This window comes from Eschrichtius robustus, chromosome 3 (assembly GCF_028021215.1).
Source record: "Eschrichtius robustus isolate mEscRob2 chromosome 3, mEscRob2.pri, whole genome shotgun sequence".
Lineage (NCBI taxonomy): Eukaryota > Metazoa > Chordata > Mammalia > Artiodactyla > Eschrichtiidae > Eschrichtius > Eschrichtius robustus.
The window spans coordinates 15,050,240-15,063,521 of record NC_090826.1 but is presented as its reverse complement, the minus strand read 5'-3'; the positions used below and the strand labels follow the sequence as shown (position 1 = coordinate 15,063,521).

At 52.1% G+C, this 13,282-nt stretch overlaps 1 protein-coding gene and 1 pseudogene across 2 annotated transcripts in view; both read left to right on the top strand.

Annotated features, from left to right (window-relative positions):
- CAPZB (capping actin protein of muscle Z-line subunit beta) overlaps positions 1–13,282 on the top strand; it is a 136,556-nt gene that overhangs the window by 76,070 nt on the left and 47,204 nt on the right. The gene's annotated exons all lie outside the window — the stretch shown is intronic.
- Positions 12,532–12,948, top strand: LOC137760864 (small ribosomal subunit protein eS24 pseudogene; annotated as a pseudogene).

The window sequence follows — 13,282 nt, the reverse complement described above, 5'->3', positions numbered from 1 at the left end:
CGGAGAGATGCAGGGAGACAAAGATGCTGTGCAGCTGAGACGTAACGCAGGAGACCTCAGCTCCGCATGCCCAGGGCTGGTGGCCCTGGCAGGTGGCAGTACTCGGAAAGGCGGTAAATCATCTTGAGTCTTTAAGACCACGGGAGTCTGAGTTAGCGGCCTCTGGGTGTGCCCTGAATTATCCAGGTGACCTTGAGTAGGCGACTTCAGTTCTCTGTGCCTCAGTTTCCTCGTTTATACAAGGAAGCGAATGATGACTTTACCTCATTCTCAAAGAGGGCAGCTGTGAGGACTGAGTAGCGTGGCTCAGGGGCTTGGGGCGGTGTCCGGTTGCAAGTGAGCGCTCAGTGTCAGTGCTAACTGCTGTGACAACGAAAAAGAAGATGCTGGCCAGCTCTCCTTGTGGCCTTGATGACAGCAGGTAGTGAGTGGAGAAGTTCAGTGACAGAGCAGCTTGAATTCTTGGCCTTGCCCGTTAGAGCTCAGCTGTCCTTTTAAGGAGTGTGCCCCTTGTCAGAGTGGTCTGCTTTCCCCCTGGGCCCGGCCGCTGGGTGAGTGCTTCCTGATCAGGCTCTAGGAGATGCAGCCGGCTCCCCGCCGGGAAGGGGGCAGTGAGGCGGGCTCAGGCCTCCTCAGTCTTAACGCCAGTACCTCTAGTGCTTCACCTCCTGGGTCTCGACAGTGAAGGCGTTAGTAAGCAGGCGTGTGACGGCTGGGGGTCCAGGAGAGAGGCAGGCCCCAGCGGCGTTGGGTGCGGCTCAGACAGTTGGAGACTAGGGGAGACATGGTTCCATGTGCCCAAAGTGGTCACTTGGAAAGAGCGCTGCCCACCCCCATCCAGCCTGTCGGCGGAAGGTGTGTTTATCTTCATGTTAGAGCAGTCCAGTGAACACTCTCTTGCTGCTACCCAACCCTGGATCACTGGCTGCCCCTGCCAGCCTCTGGACCTCCGTGCCTAACAGCCCCCACCTGCCCCAGCTCGCTTTCTGCAGCCAGAGTAGCCATTGCCCACGTGGTGCCGGTCATGACCCTCCGCGGCCCTTCACGGCTCCGCAGTGTCATCAGGGCCGAGCCCAGACAGCGGTCTGGGTTTGAGAACTCTTGATCGGGCCCCGTCCACCCCTCCTGCCTTCCCCACGGCCCCTCTGCTCCAGCCATACTGACCTGCTCTAGGGTCTCCCAGAGGCCCCGTGGCCTGTCTCGTTGGGTCTTTGTCCGTGCCATCCCCTTTACTGGGAACACATCTCACACCCACCCTACTTGTCTGGCAGCCCTCCGCTTGGGCCCCACTCCCCACCCCCTCCCACCTCATCACCCGGCCACGGCGCTCACCTTTACTCTCGGCAGGAATGGCTTAATTATAGGAATCTGCCGCTGCCCACTCAGCTCTCTGAGGGCAGGGATCTCATGTCTGCTCTGTTCACCTTTGTATCCCCAGTGTGTGGCACGTGATGGACACTCAGGGAAGGCTTGTTGGAGCCCCTGCTGAGTGCTAGGGCCTGAGCCAAAGCCCTGGGGTCAGAGTGATAAGTGCAATGAGATTTGTCTTCAGAGCGCGCACAGTCCTGGGCAGGAGGGGGAGCAGATACCCAGGTGGATCCACTACAAGGATTCCCATGAGAGGAGCACAGAGTTCTGTGGAAGCACCACCGAGGGGCACCAGGGAAGGCTCCTCGGAGTAGGTGGAGCCTGAGACAGCCTCACAGGGCGCTAGGAAGGGAACCAGCCCGGCCAAGACTGAGCAGGGACAGTGTGTTTCCGTCCCGATCGCAGCCCGAGAACCGATGCCTGATGAGCCGTGGGCGCTGGCTCAGGCCTTGTGGATCCCTTGCCAAAAAGCAGGTGATGGGCGCACACTCCAGTTGTGCTGAGGATCAGCTGTTGGTTGCTGCTCAGACTTTCTAGGTGGATGAGGGAGGGGACGGAGATCAATTGACTACCTGTAATTTCAAGATTAGGGCTGGGAAATGGGCCTTTTTCTTAGGTTACTCCATGTGCCCGTCTGCCTCTGGAAAAGCCCACCTCAGTCCTCTCCTGGGAAGCAGTGAGCTTGCTGGCCAAGTGCTTTATGGAGCTGCCAGTGCCACCGGCCTTATCTTGTCTGATCTCACAGAGACCTGGGACTTTCTGAATCCGATCAGTCAGGCGTTCTGTCAAGTCCGGGCGCCTCCTTTGCAGCTCTGGTCAGTAACAGCTGCTGCCCCTGAGGGAACCCAAAGTAAACTCCTGACTTTCCATTTTTCCTGAACTCTTAGATTTTGGTGGTGGAGAGGGGTGCAAAGTCTGTGCCTTTGTTCCTGATCCTTGTTACCCTTATCATTTAAGATTTGGTAACTCTTCTTGTGACTGCTGGGAATCCTCACACAGGGTATCCTCCAAAGTAGAGTTTAATTACCTGTGCCCCAGCGCTGCATTGAATGTCACCATGTCCCAAAAGAAGAGTATCAGCGCGGGTGTCGGCTATTTGGGGAAAACCATTGTTTCTGCTCCTGCCCCTTGGGAGTCCGAGTGTTCCATTTGGATGAGCAGGGGATATCATTTTTCCATTTTATTACAGATCATTTGCCCAAGTGCAGGATATTTAAGTCCACTGGAAATACTTGTGAGAGTGCTCTATAATACATGCAGAAATACAGTCCCTAGGTCTGGGCGGGGGCTGGGGGGGGAGGCGGTGCCAACGGGTTAGTTTTCCCTTGAATCATGTTTTTGCCTTAAAAGTCCTTGACAGAAGAGCTTTCCTGCGTGCTGTCTGTGGGAAACACCCTTAGGAAGGAGAAAATCCAGCCTGTCTTCGCCCACGGCCTGGTGGTCGTCTTCTGTTGCTTTAAGGGATCACTGGGACCGCTGAAAGGTGGCAGGGGACAAGACCACGTGCTTCCTTCTGGGTGAGAGTGTCAAGCAAATTGGAACTTGTTGATTACCCCATTGCTTTCCACATTCTTCCCATTCCGGAGACGACGGGGAGATTTGCCTATGCTCCACAGGCTTTGCAAATCTTTCCCTAATTAAAGGGCCTCCCAGCTGCGTGCATAGCTCTTCTGCCTCAAATCTCTGCCCTTTGGTGTTTGTGTTTAAAATTCCATCTTTCCGAAATGTTTGCCACTCAGCAAGTCTCCCTGAAAGCCCCCACTCTTGTTTGAGGGAAGTTTTTTCCTTTTTGGCTTTTATTCTGCCTCTGTACAGGAAATTTAAGTCTCTTTGGAATTGCGTGCACAGGTGCTCTTTGGTTATTTGTTGTTGTTAACCTCGTTGTCTGTATCTCAGCACGGCACTGGGAGGTGGCAGCGGGTGCTGCTGGTGGCCATGCTGTTGTAACTTCTAGGTGGATGAGGACAAAAGAGCTTCGTCCCTCCCGTGCTTCTGTTTAATGGGAGCCGTGCTGCAAGGCCAGGGAAGTACTTCAGAAGGAATCTGACCTAGGTGAGGATCAGGATGTGTTAGCAGGAAGCTAAGCTCTCCCCAGGTGAAGAAGATACCTGGTCCTTGTCAGCTGGAGCCAGAGGCACAATTCATCAGAAATGCACAAAGACCCCTTCCTTGGCCTTGCCCTGATAGAATTCTCCAGTAGGAGGTCTGCCTAGCGCCTGCATTTCAGGAACTGTATGGCATCCTGTTGCTGGGGGGCTCAGAGAGCAGAGTTTTGTGAAATGCTCGGAGAGCTTCCATGAAGAGGGCTCTCTCTAAGTTAGATCCTGCCCTCTGGTTGATGAGCAATATGATACAAGTGAGTTGGAGAGAGATTCCACTTCCCAGGACCAGAAGAGGCAGAAAGCGTTTCCTTTCTGAGGGCCGTCAGGAAGCCCTGTGCAGGCTGGCAGGCACTGGCCCTGGAGGAGGAGTGCCCAGGTCACGCCCTTAGTGCGTGTCTAGTTTGGGAGACAGATTTAAACCCTTGAGCAGAGCGTGGCACTCTCAGCCTGCTTTCCCCAACCTTTGCAGTCGGCCGAGAACAGGGTCCGTGAGGAGCAGCTGCGGGTCCTGCCGGCTCTGGGTTGAGGCCACCCAGCAGGAGCCTCAGATCAGTGAAGGGGACACTCAAGTTGATAAAGAAAGGTCTGTGCCATGGGGAGCAGGAAAAGCTGGGCTTCCCTTTAGGGAATAGGACTGGGGCAGGGGCCTCTGGGGGCAGGAGAGCACTCCTGGAAGAGAGAAGGGGGGGTGGTAATTTGGGTTTTACAAATAGAGAACTTTCCTAAGAATTTTAAATTTGAACTGGAGTTCAGGGGAGAAGCGCATGCAGTCACAAGCTTTCTTCTTCTTCCCCTGTCGTGGGTCATTCACGCCTGTGCATCTTGGAGACAGGCCCAGGGCTTAGTCAGTTTGGGGTCTCACCAAGTACCTTGCTCAGTAGACATTTTGTTTTAGGAAGAACGTCACAAGCTTTTTTTTTTAGAATGTCACAAACTTTTGATGAGTTCATACAGCCATATCCTGGATGGTCGTGGAGATGATAAGTAAATAAACTAAGTTTTGCGCTATGAAACTTTGTAGGATCTTAACACTGAAATGAACCTTACTGGTCATCTAGTCTAGTGGTTTTCAGACATTTTAAAAATTAGTGGAGCCCTCTTTTCAAACTAAATCTTTTTTTTAATAAAGTTTTTTTTTTTTTTTTTGGCTGCGTTGGGTCTTCGTTGCTGCGTGCGGGCTTTCTCTAGTTGCGGTGAGCGGGGGCTACTCTTTGTTGCAGTGCGTGAGCTTCTCACTGCAGTGGCTTCTCTTGTTGCGGAGCACGGGCTTTAGGTGCGCGGACTTCAGTAGTTGTGGCATGTGAGCTCAGTAGTTGTGGCTTGCGGGCTCTAGAGCGCAGGCTGAGTAGTTGTGGCGCACGGGCTTAGTTGCTCCGCGGCATGTGGGATCTTCCCGGGCCAGGGCTCGAACCCGTGTCCCCTGCATTGGCAGGTGGATTCTTAACCACTGCGCCACCAGGGAAGCCCCAAATTAAATCTTATAGCAAACTTGAATGGATCGTGTTGGGCCCAGACTTCCCCTCTTACTCTTTTACCACCTTGAGCCCCACCAAGTGCCTCTCCTCTGCCTTGGAGAACCATGACATCCATCTTGTTCAGTTTGGGTCCATTTTATTTTATTTTTTTAAAAGATTTTTTTGTTGTGGACCATTTTTTTTTTAATAGATCTTTATTGGAGTATAATTGCTTCATAGTACTGTGTCAGTTTCTGTTGCACAACAAAGTGAATCAGCCATATGCATACACATGTCCCCATATCCCCTCCCTCTTGAGCCTCCCTCCCCTCCTCCCTATCCCACCCCTCTAGGTCGTTGCAAAGCACCGAGCTGATCTCCCTGTGCTATGCTGCTGCTTCCCACCAGCCAACTACTTTGCATTCAGTAGTGTATATATGTCGATGCTACTCTCACTTCACCCCAGCTTCCCCCTCCCACCCCGTTTCCTCAAGTCCATTTTCTGTGTCTCCTTCTTTATTCCTGCCCTGCAACTAGGTTCATCAGTACCATTTTGTTGTGTTTTTTTTTGGACTCCATATATATGCGTTAGCATACGGTATTTGTTTTTCTCTTTCTGACTTACTTCACTCTGTATGACAGACTCTAGGTACATCCACCTCACTGCAAATAACTCAATTTCGTTTCTTTTTATGGCTGAGTAGTATTCCATTGTACATATGTGCCACATCTTTATCCATTCATCTGTTGATGGGCATTTAGGTTGGTTCCGTGTCCTGGCTATTGTAAATAGTGCTGCAGTGAACATTGTGGTGCGTGTCTCTTTTTGAATTATGGTTTCTCAAGGTATATGCCCAGTAGTGGGATTGCTGGGTCGTATGGTAGTTCTATTTTTAGTTTTTTAAGGAACCTCCATACTGTTTTCCATAGTGGTTGTATCAATTTACATTCTGCTGTGGACCATTTTTAAAGTCTTTATTGAATTCTTTACAGTAATTGCTTCTGTTTTGTGTTTTGGTTTTTTGACCCCGAGGCATGTGGGATCTTAGCTCCCCGACCAACGATCGAACCCACACCCCATGCATTGGAAGGCTAAGTCTTAACCACTGGACCGCCGGGGAAGTCCCTGGTCCATTTTAGAGCCGAGGAAACTGAGGACCAGGGCAGCTGTGGCTCATCTGGTGATCTAGCCCCACTTCACTGAAGACCCACCTCTGGCTGCCAGGCTGGTGATACATCCCTACCATGTGCTGCATTAATTTATTCTCATTTAGAAAGCTCTGGGTTGTAAGGGTCAATAACCAGATAGATACAAGAGTGAAGAGAAAGATAACCCTGCCCCTGGTTCCTGATGCCCGGGGTCACTTTTTACTAACCTAAAACTTAGGTCATGTAACATATTCTTATCTGCTGGAAACCCCAATTAATTTTTTTGTATTTGCATTGAACTTACAGTTCCCTGGAATATGCCTATGCTCTCTGCCTAGAATATTCTCTCAATTCACCTTTTTTTTTTTTTTTTATTATATGCAATAGAGATAAAATTGTGATTATGTAGATACAATTCACGTACTATAAAATTCACCCTTTTAAAGCGTGCAGGGGCTTTTCAGCATCTTCACAGAGTTGTGTAGCCGTCAGTGTTCGGCGTTCCACGCCGCACTCCTTTGACCAGATGGGCACTCCTGCCTCTCAGTCCCGCCGGCTTCTCTGTGACCTCTTCTGCCACATACGTGCTTCAGTTTTTATAACTGAGCTCAGATGTTAGCTCCTCAAGACATGTACCCCGGCCTCCCCTGCTCCTCTTCCCCTCCAGAGAAGCTCTGGGCAACCCCCCTAGTATCCATAGCATCCAGTACTTCCCCGGTCCAGAGCACAGAGCACGCTGGGGCTTCACTTGTGCCCCGCTCTCTCCTATTAGACTTTGAGGATGGGGACACTGTATTTAATCCTTCATACGTTAGGTAGATTGTAGCTGGAGGATTTGGGTTTTACTTCCTAATGAGCCAAAGTGGAGAAACAGAGGAGCTCTTGATCCGGGAAGACACAGACAGCGAAGGGGAGACATCCATTACTCCTGAGCGGATCTGACTGTTTCCCCAATAGGAAGAGTTGCAGATTTTTCTTTGGCCGTGCGTGGTCATTTTCTCTGGCTGACTTGGTGAAGTTAAAACAAAACCTTGATGAGACATCCATCCAGTGGAAAGAATCCAGTGTGAAACGTTGTGGCCAGCCAGCCAGGATGATTTTTGTGCTAAGGCGGAAAGAAAAGCCACCGACTTGTTCTGGGTATCCCTCACATAACGTGGCACATCCGTGCTGGCCCCCACCCTCACTCAGACACACGTGCTCGCACGGCGTGAGCGGTTCCACTTGAAGGGGACCGGCAGCATCACTGGGTTCTGGTGGACTGTTGCGCTGTCTGGGTTGTTTACAAGTCTGTGGTCTTGAGAGTTTGGAGAGAACATATGGTGGAAAGAACCAGGACTGTGGCATGTGAATCAGTGGTTGCGTGGCTCTGAGCCTTGGCTGCTGCCTCACAAGGTCCTTGGCCTCCCCGGGTGGCCCTGAGGAGTCCTGGGGTGGGATTGCGTGGGTTTCCTTGAATTCTGGCTCTGCCACCTGCGACCTGTGTGACCTTAGCCAAGTTATTATTACTGAACCTCCCTGTGCCTCAGTGTCCTCATCTGTAAATTATGAGAACTCGGCATAAATTGGGATAACAGTAGCACCACTGCTTCGTACAGGGTTGCCATGATGATAAAATGAGGACGTGTGTTCCGTGCTTAGAAGAGTGTCTCATGCATAGCAGGCACTTAAAAAAAAAAAAAAAAAATCTTTGCTGTTGTTAGGATCATTGCTTTAATAATACTAATAACACTAAAACGGTAATACTAAAACAGATGGACCCTCTGTCCGGCCCGTGAAGTTACATTGTCTTTGCAAAAAGACCATGTGATAAGCGAGTTGTTTTAATGTATTTTTCCCTGGTCTTTTTCCCAGAAAGATTTGAGGTGATTTGTAAGAATGCACCCAATGCGATAATGCTTTAACACAGCCTGAGAAAGCAGGACCGCAGGCCGTTCGGGAAGAGATCTACACTCTGTCCACACATGCCTTCCTCGCACAGGGGAGGCTATGGGCCCAGCTTCAGGAGGCGCCTGTGTGGAGTGTGAGGGGCAAGGGCCGGCCCCACAGGTCCTCGCAAGGTGGTGGTCCACACCCCAGGGAAGGTGCAGGAGCTCAAGTCTGCATCCGCCTTGGGAGGCCCTTGGTCACAGTGATGCGGTGCCGCCCCAGGTCATCACCCTCTCACTGTCGCCCCCACCCACCCACCCAGCTGATCCCTAGTCCAGCTCTAGGAGAGGTGCTGAAGAACACTGGGGGGCGCTTCCCGCTGAGACAAGACATGGGCTTCAAAAGATCAGAGCTCCACCTGAGTGGCCCTCCTTTTCCACAATTCAACCACGGTCCCACCGGCATTTAGGAAGCCCAGCCAGCCTTACGCTAGGCCCAGGGCCGTCCAGACATCTCATCCCTGCCCTGAGGAAAGACACCCCATCCCGAATCCGTGCGGCCTGGGACCCAGTCTCATATAGAGCGGCAGGGGCGTAGCCCGTAGATGAGGGGCATTGCCTTCGCTAAGGAAGCCTTGGGCATGCGTAGAAGAGGACCTTGAAGGATAACTGGGGGTCACTAGGTAGCACCGGGAGAAGGACAGGCGATCCTGGTGGAGAGACTGTCAGGATTTCGGCTGGAGGGGTGGCTGAGGGGCTCGCGGGAGAGACATGGGGCTGCGGCGGGAGGCTGGGCCCAGGCCAGGTCGGGGAGCTTCCCGCCCGCGGCCGTCCAGGCCGAGGCAGTTGGCTGCCCCGTGTGCAGCAGCTCCTGAAACCAGCCTGGTGGCTGTGCGAAGCCCTCAGGAGCCAGTGCACGTAACTTAGACCCAGTGAGTTTTCTGCCTCTGGCTTCTTAAAGGTGCTTGTGTATCGTGCCCTATCCCTCGGGGGCCAGCCCTTCATTAAGAGGAGTGGGTGGCTTAGAAAGACCCCAGCTTCTCTCAGCGCAGACACAGGTGATGCGGTCGCTCCCGGCCAGGGAACAGTTAATTTAATTAGGCTCCAAGCACCTGGTTCGTCCCCTTCCGGAAGCTTAGGGTTACATGTGGACAACAGGAGCCTTGTGTGTGCCCCTGGATGACCCACATGTAGTGATTTCAATTTCCCCTTCCAGTTTGTCTTCTCTTTGTCCTGCCCCCTCCTGACCCTTCTTCAGAAAAGGCTTCTGGCTTCTTACTCCAGCCTGCAAGCTTCTAGAAGGCAAAGCTTTGGGGTATGAATGGCTGAAACCCAGCCCAGGAAGTTTGCCTTTGTTTATTATTTATCTCTGGGGTGGTTTGGGGCACCTGCCTAAGAAAAGAGCGGCGGGAGGCTTATTGTTTCTTGAGAAAGCTCTTTGTTGTTAATGGCACATGAAAAATTGATTTCTAGGCAGAATAAAACGTGTTGATCAGAAACGCTTTCCTAATGTTGGCAGCTTCCCATGTGTTAGACCCTCAGCGATGAGACCCGGCTGGCAGTGTGTGACTCTCAGGAGCCCGTGCCAGTGGCCCGAATCGGAGGGGCACGGTTCGCACACGTTATGATGTTGCCAGAATTGGGAGATTGCTTCCTACACTTGTCGTGGACATTTAACAGTGCTCTCCTTAAAAGCGCATTTTATAATTCGCAGTCTTCAAGTGAAGGAAGCGGTCTGAACTTGTACTTAAAGAATATTGTTCTCAGAGTCCAATGATAGCTTAATTAGAAGAGAGGCCGGATCTGAAACACGAGGAGGGCCGGCGGCCCTGGGGTCAGGCTGTGCTGGGTGGTGGCGCTGGCAGTGGCGCAGGCCCCTGCCCACAGCGCAGGAGTCGGGGTGGGCGGGCAGGGACCGTGCAGACCCCGAGTTCCCCCCGATTCTCTTCCTTTTTCACCCCCTCTCCTCGGGGCCCCACTGGAAGGGGGAGTGGGAGCGGGAGCCCCTCGCCTTGCCGGCCCAGCGGGGCCTGTGCTCTGGAATCGCTGGGTCAGAGCCTGGAACTCAGAGTCCAGTTCTGCCCTGCCCCCGCCTAGCCGCCTGTGTGAGGCGCTTCCCTGCACTTGGGTTTTCCCGTCCGCACGGTGGGGAGGGTGGGGTCCTGCAGGGTGAGCAAGGTCCCCTGGGCTCCCCCTCTGCTTCCTCAGGCAAACCCTCTGAGTGGGTTTACAGGGCGGGGTGAGGTGTCCCCAGTGCGGGGCACCCACACTCGGAGAGGCGTTACATCAGTTCACTTGGAAACTTTGCTTCCAGGGCCCAAGGTGTTTCTGGTGACAGCTAAGGTCCTGGTAACAGAGCTGCCGCTGGGCTGGGACTTCCCTGGTGGTCCATTGGCTAAGACTTCGTGCTCCCAGTGCAGGGGGCCCGGGTTCCGTCCCTGGTCAGGGAACTAGATCCCCCATGCCACAACTAAAGATCCCACATGCCACAACTAAAGATCCCGCATGCCGCAACTAAAGATCCTGCACGCCGCAACTAAGACCCGGCACAGCCAAATAAATAAATATTTAAAAAAAAAAAAAAAAGTTGCTGCTGGGCAATCGTGGGGAGGACTTTGTTTCCTCCACCCTGATCAGGGGGGTGGGGCTTGGGGGGGTGTCCCTCATCTCCCATAGGCTCCGGAGGCCGCCTGGGCCCACGTTCACGGATGGGTCCTCAAGTGCATCCTACTTAAACCTGGGAGTCTGGGGAGGAGGTGGGAGGGAGGCTTTAAGAAGTTTTATGAAAAACAGTTTGCCGGGGCTTGCCATCACATTTAAAGGGACCCACAGGCACTGCTCCACCTGGCCAAGGACTCCAGCGCACAGATGCTTCTCTCTTCTACTCTCCTCGGGGTGGGGGCGGGGGGAGCCTGGGGCCGGCTCTTCAGTCCCATCACAGTGCCTCTCCTTTCCTCCACTCACGTGTCAGCTCCGTCCACCTCCTAGACCACCGAATCCCTGCAGTCCCCCTCCCATCCCCATCAGGTCCGCGTCACAGCCCTCGCCACTCTCAGGATGGCTCCTCGTGCCTTGTCTGTTTCCAGCGACTGGAGCGTGCTTTGGGAGAGCAGGGCCGTGCCCGTGCATCTCGTCTGCCGCTGAATCCATAGCAGGTGCCTGGGGTGGGCACTCAGGATCTACTGAGGTAGGTGTTGTAGCCCCCAGTTCTGAGGTTTAGGAAGGTTACACTCAGCCAGGAAGTGGCAGACCAAGGATTCGAACTTGTGTTTGATTTTGAGTTTGGTGTTTTGCAGAATGCCACCCTGTAGGTTGTGTTTCTGACACAGGCATGTGTGTCATTGAAAGCACTCTCCTTATTTTCTTTTTTAATTTTTATTAGAGAAAAGCGGGGAAGGTTTGGGGCCTTGGAAAAAATAAAAGGAACAGATTGTAAGCAGAGACCTCTGCTGGCCACGGGGAGGGAGCCCTGGCATCCTGATACTTTGCTGTCTGCCGGGAAGTGGGGCCAGCCAGCACTCTGCCCAGCCATGGTTTCAACAACGTTACTCATCTGAGTGTGCGACCCAGCGAACACGGTCTGTTTTCGATTCTTATCTCTCTGGTGGCGGGCTCTCAGCCAGCGGGCAGATCAAAAGACGGAATGTGTTCATTTGGCCATTTTTTTAAAAAACCGAGGTACAAGGGTGCATTTCTTAAAGACGAGGGCGCCGTGGATTAGATTATCCGTGGAGTTCAACTGGTCTGGCTTTTGTGCTTTTTTAAGGGTTCATCTCAAGTTTCTTTTTCTGGTTGAACAATTTTTTTCAACATTAATAACTAATGGAGAAGGGGAAGAGGCAAAGTAGAACCATATGGCGGCCCAAACACAAACCTCACTTGTGGCCGGAAACTTCTGATTTGTATCTCTTTTCATGTGATAAGCTGTTGGGCTAGATAGTAGAAAAGGATTCAGTTTGAGGCAACAGCAAGAGTGAATGTAATTTTTATTTAGTTATTTTGTATAGCTTTTTAAAAAATTTATTTATCTGGCTGCGTCGGGTCTTCGTTGCGGCGTGTGGGATCGATCTTTAGTTGTGGTGTGCGGGACCTTTAGTTGCGGCATATGAACTCTTAGCTGCAGCATGCAGGATCTAGTTCCCCGACCAGGGATCGAACCCGGGCCCCCAGCATTGGGAGTGCAGAGTCTTAGCCACTGGACCACCAGGGAAGTGGAAGTCCCTGTAATTTTTATTTTTTTAACCCAGATATACTGTATGTCACATGTCTTTGCTTAGACATTGGCTAGTAGCTGTGTGACTTGGGGCAAGTTACTTCTCTAAGGCCCTATTTTGCCACCACCCCTCCTTTATTTATTTGGTCGCACCATGCGGCATGTGGGATCTTAGTTCCCCGACCAGAGATTGAACCCGTGTCCCCTGCAGTGGAAGCGCGGAGCCCTAACCACTGGACCACCAGGGAATTCCCTCGCCCTTCTTTAAAATAGGGACAGTAATCATATCTATATGCAGGGCTGTTTTGAGGATTAAAGGAGGCGATGCAGGCTCTTTTCTCCCTGGCTGCTTGAAGATCAGCCACCATCATGCCATCATGAACAACACAGTAACTATCCGGACCAGGAAGTTCATGACCACCCAACTACTTCAGCGGGAACAAGTGGTCACTGATGTCCTTCATCCTGGGAAGGCAACAGTACCTAAGACAGAAATTTGGGGAACACTAGCCAAAATGTACAAGACCACACCAAACGTCATCTTTGTGTTTGGGTTCAGAACCCATTTTGGTGATGGCAAGACAACTGGCCTTGGCATGATTTACGATTCCTTGGGTCACGCGAAGAAGGATGAGCCCAAACACAGGCTTGCAAGACATGGCCTGTACGAGAAGACCTCAAGAAAGCAGCGAAAGGAACGCACGAGCAGAATAAAGACGGTCATGGGGACTGCAAAGGCCAGTTTGGTGCTGGCAAAAAGAAGTCAGCTGGAGATTGGACAGCAGAAGGAGTAAAGATTCTGCGGCGTTTGTGCAGATTTTTCGTGAGAGAATTAATAAACTAAGGCCTTTTACATGAAAAAAATTAATAAATAAAAAAATCAAGGCGGCGACGCAGGTAGAGTTTACGTAGTGCAGCGCCTGGCACCCCCGCCCCCTCCTGGTGTCCGTCTCTTTATTCTCGGTATCGTTAAGGGGTCACCTGAGGCAGTAGCTCGTCGCGTGCTAGCCTCTCTCCTGCCTTCTACCTTCTGGATTTTTTCCTCTCCCTGCCCTACTTCGCTTTATTCCTGTTTCACCCGATCTTTCCTGTGGCCCCGTGGGCACTCGTCAGCCAGGTGGGGGTGCC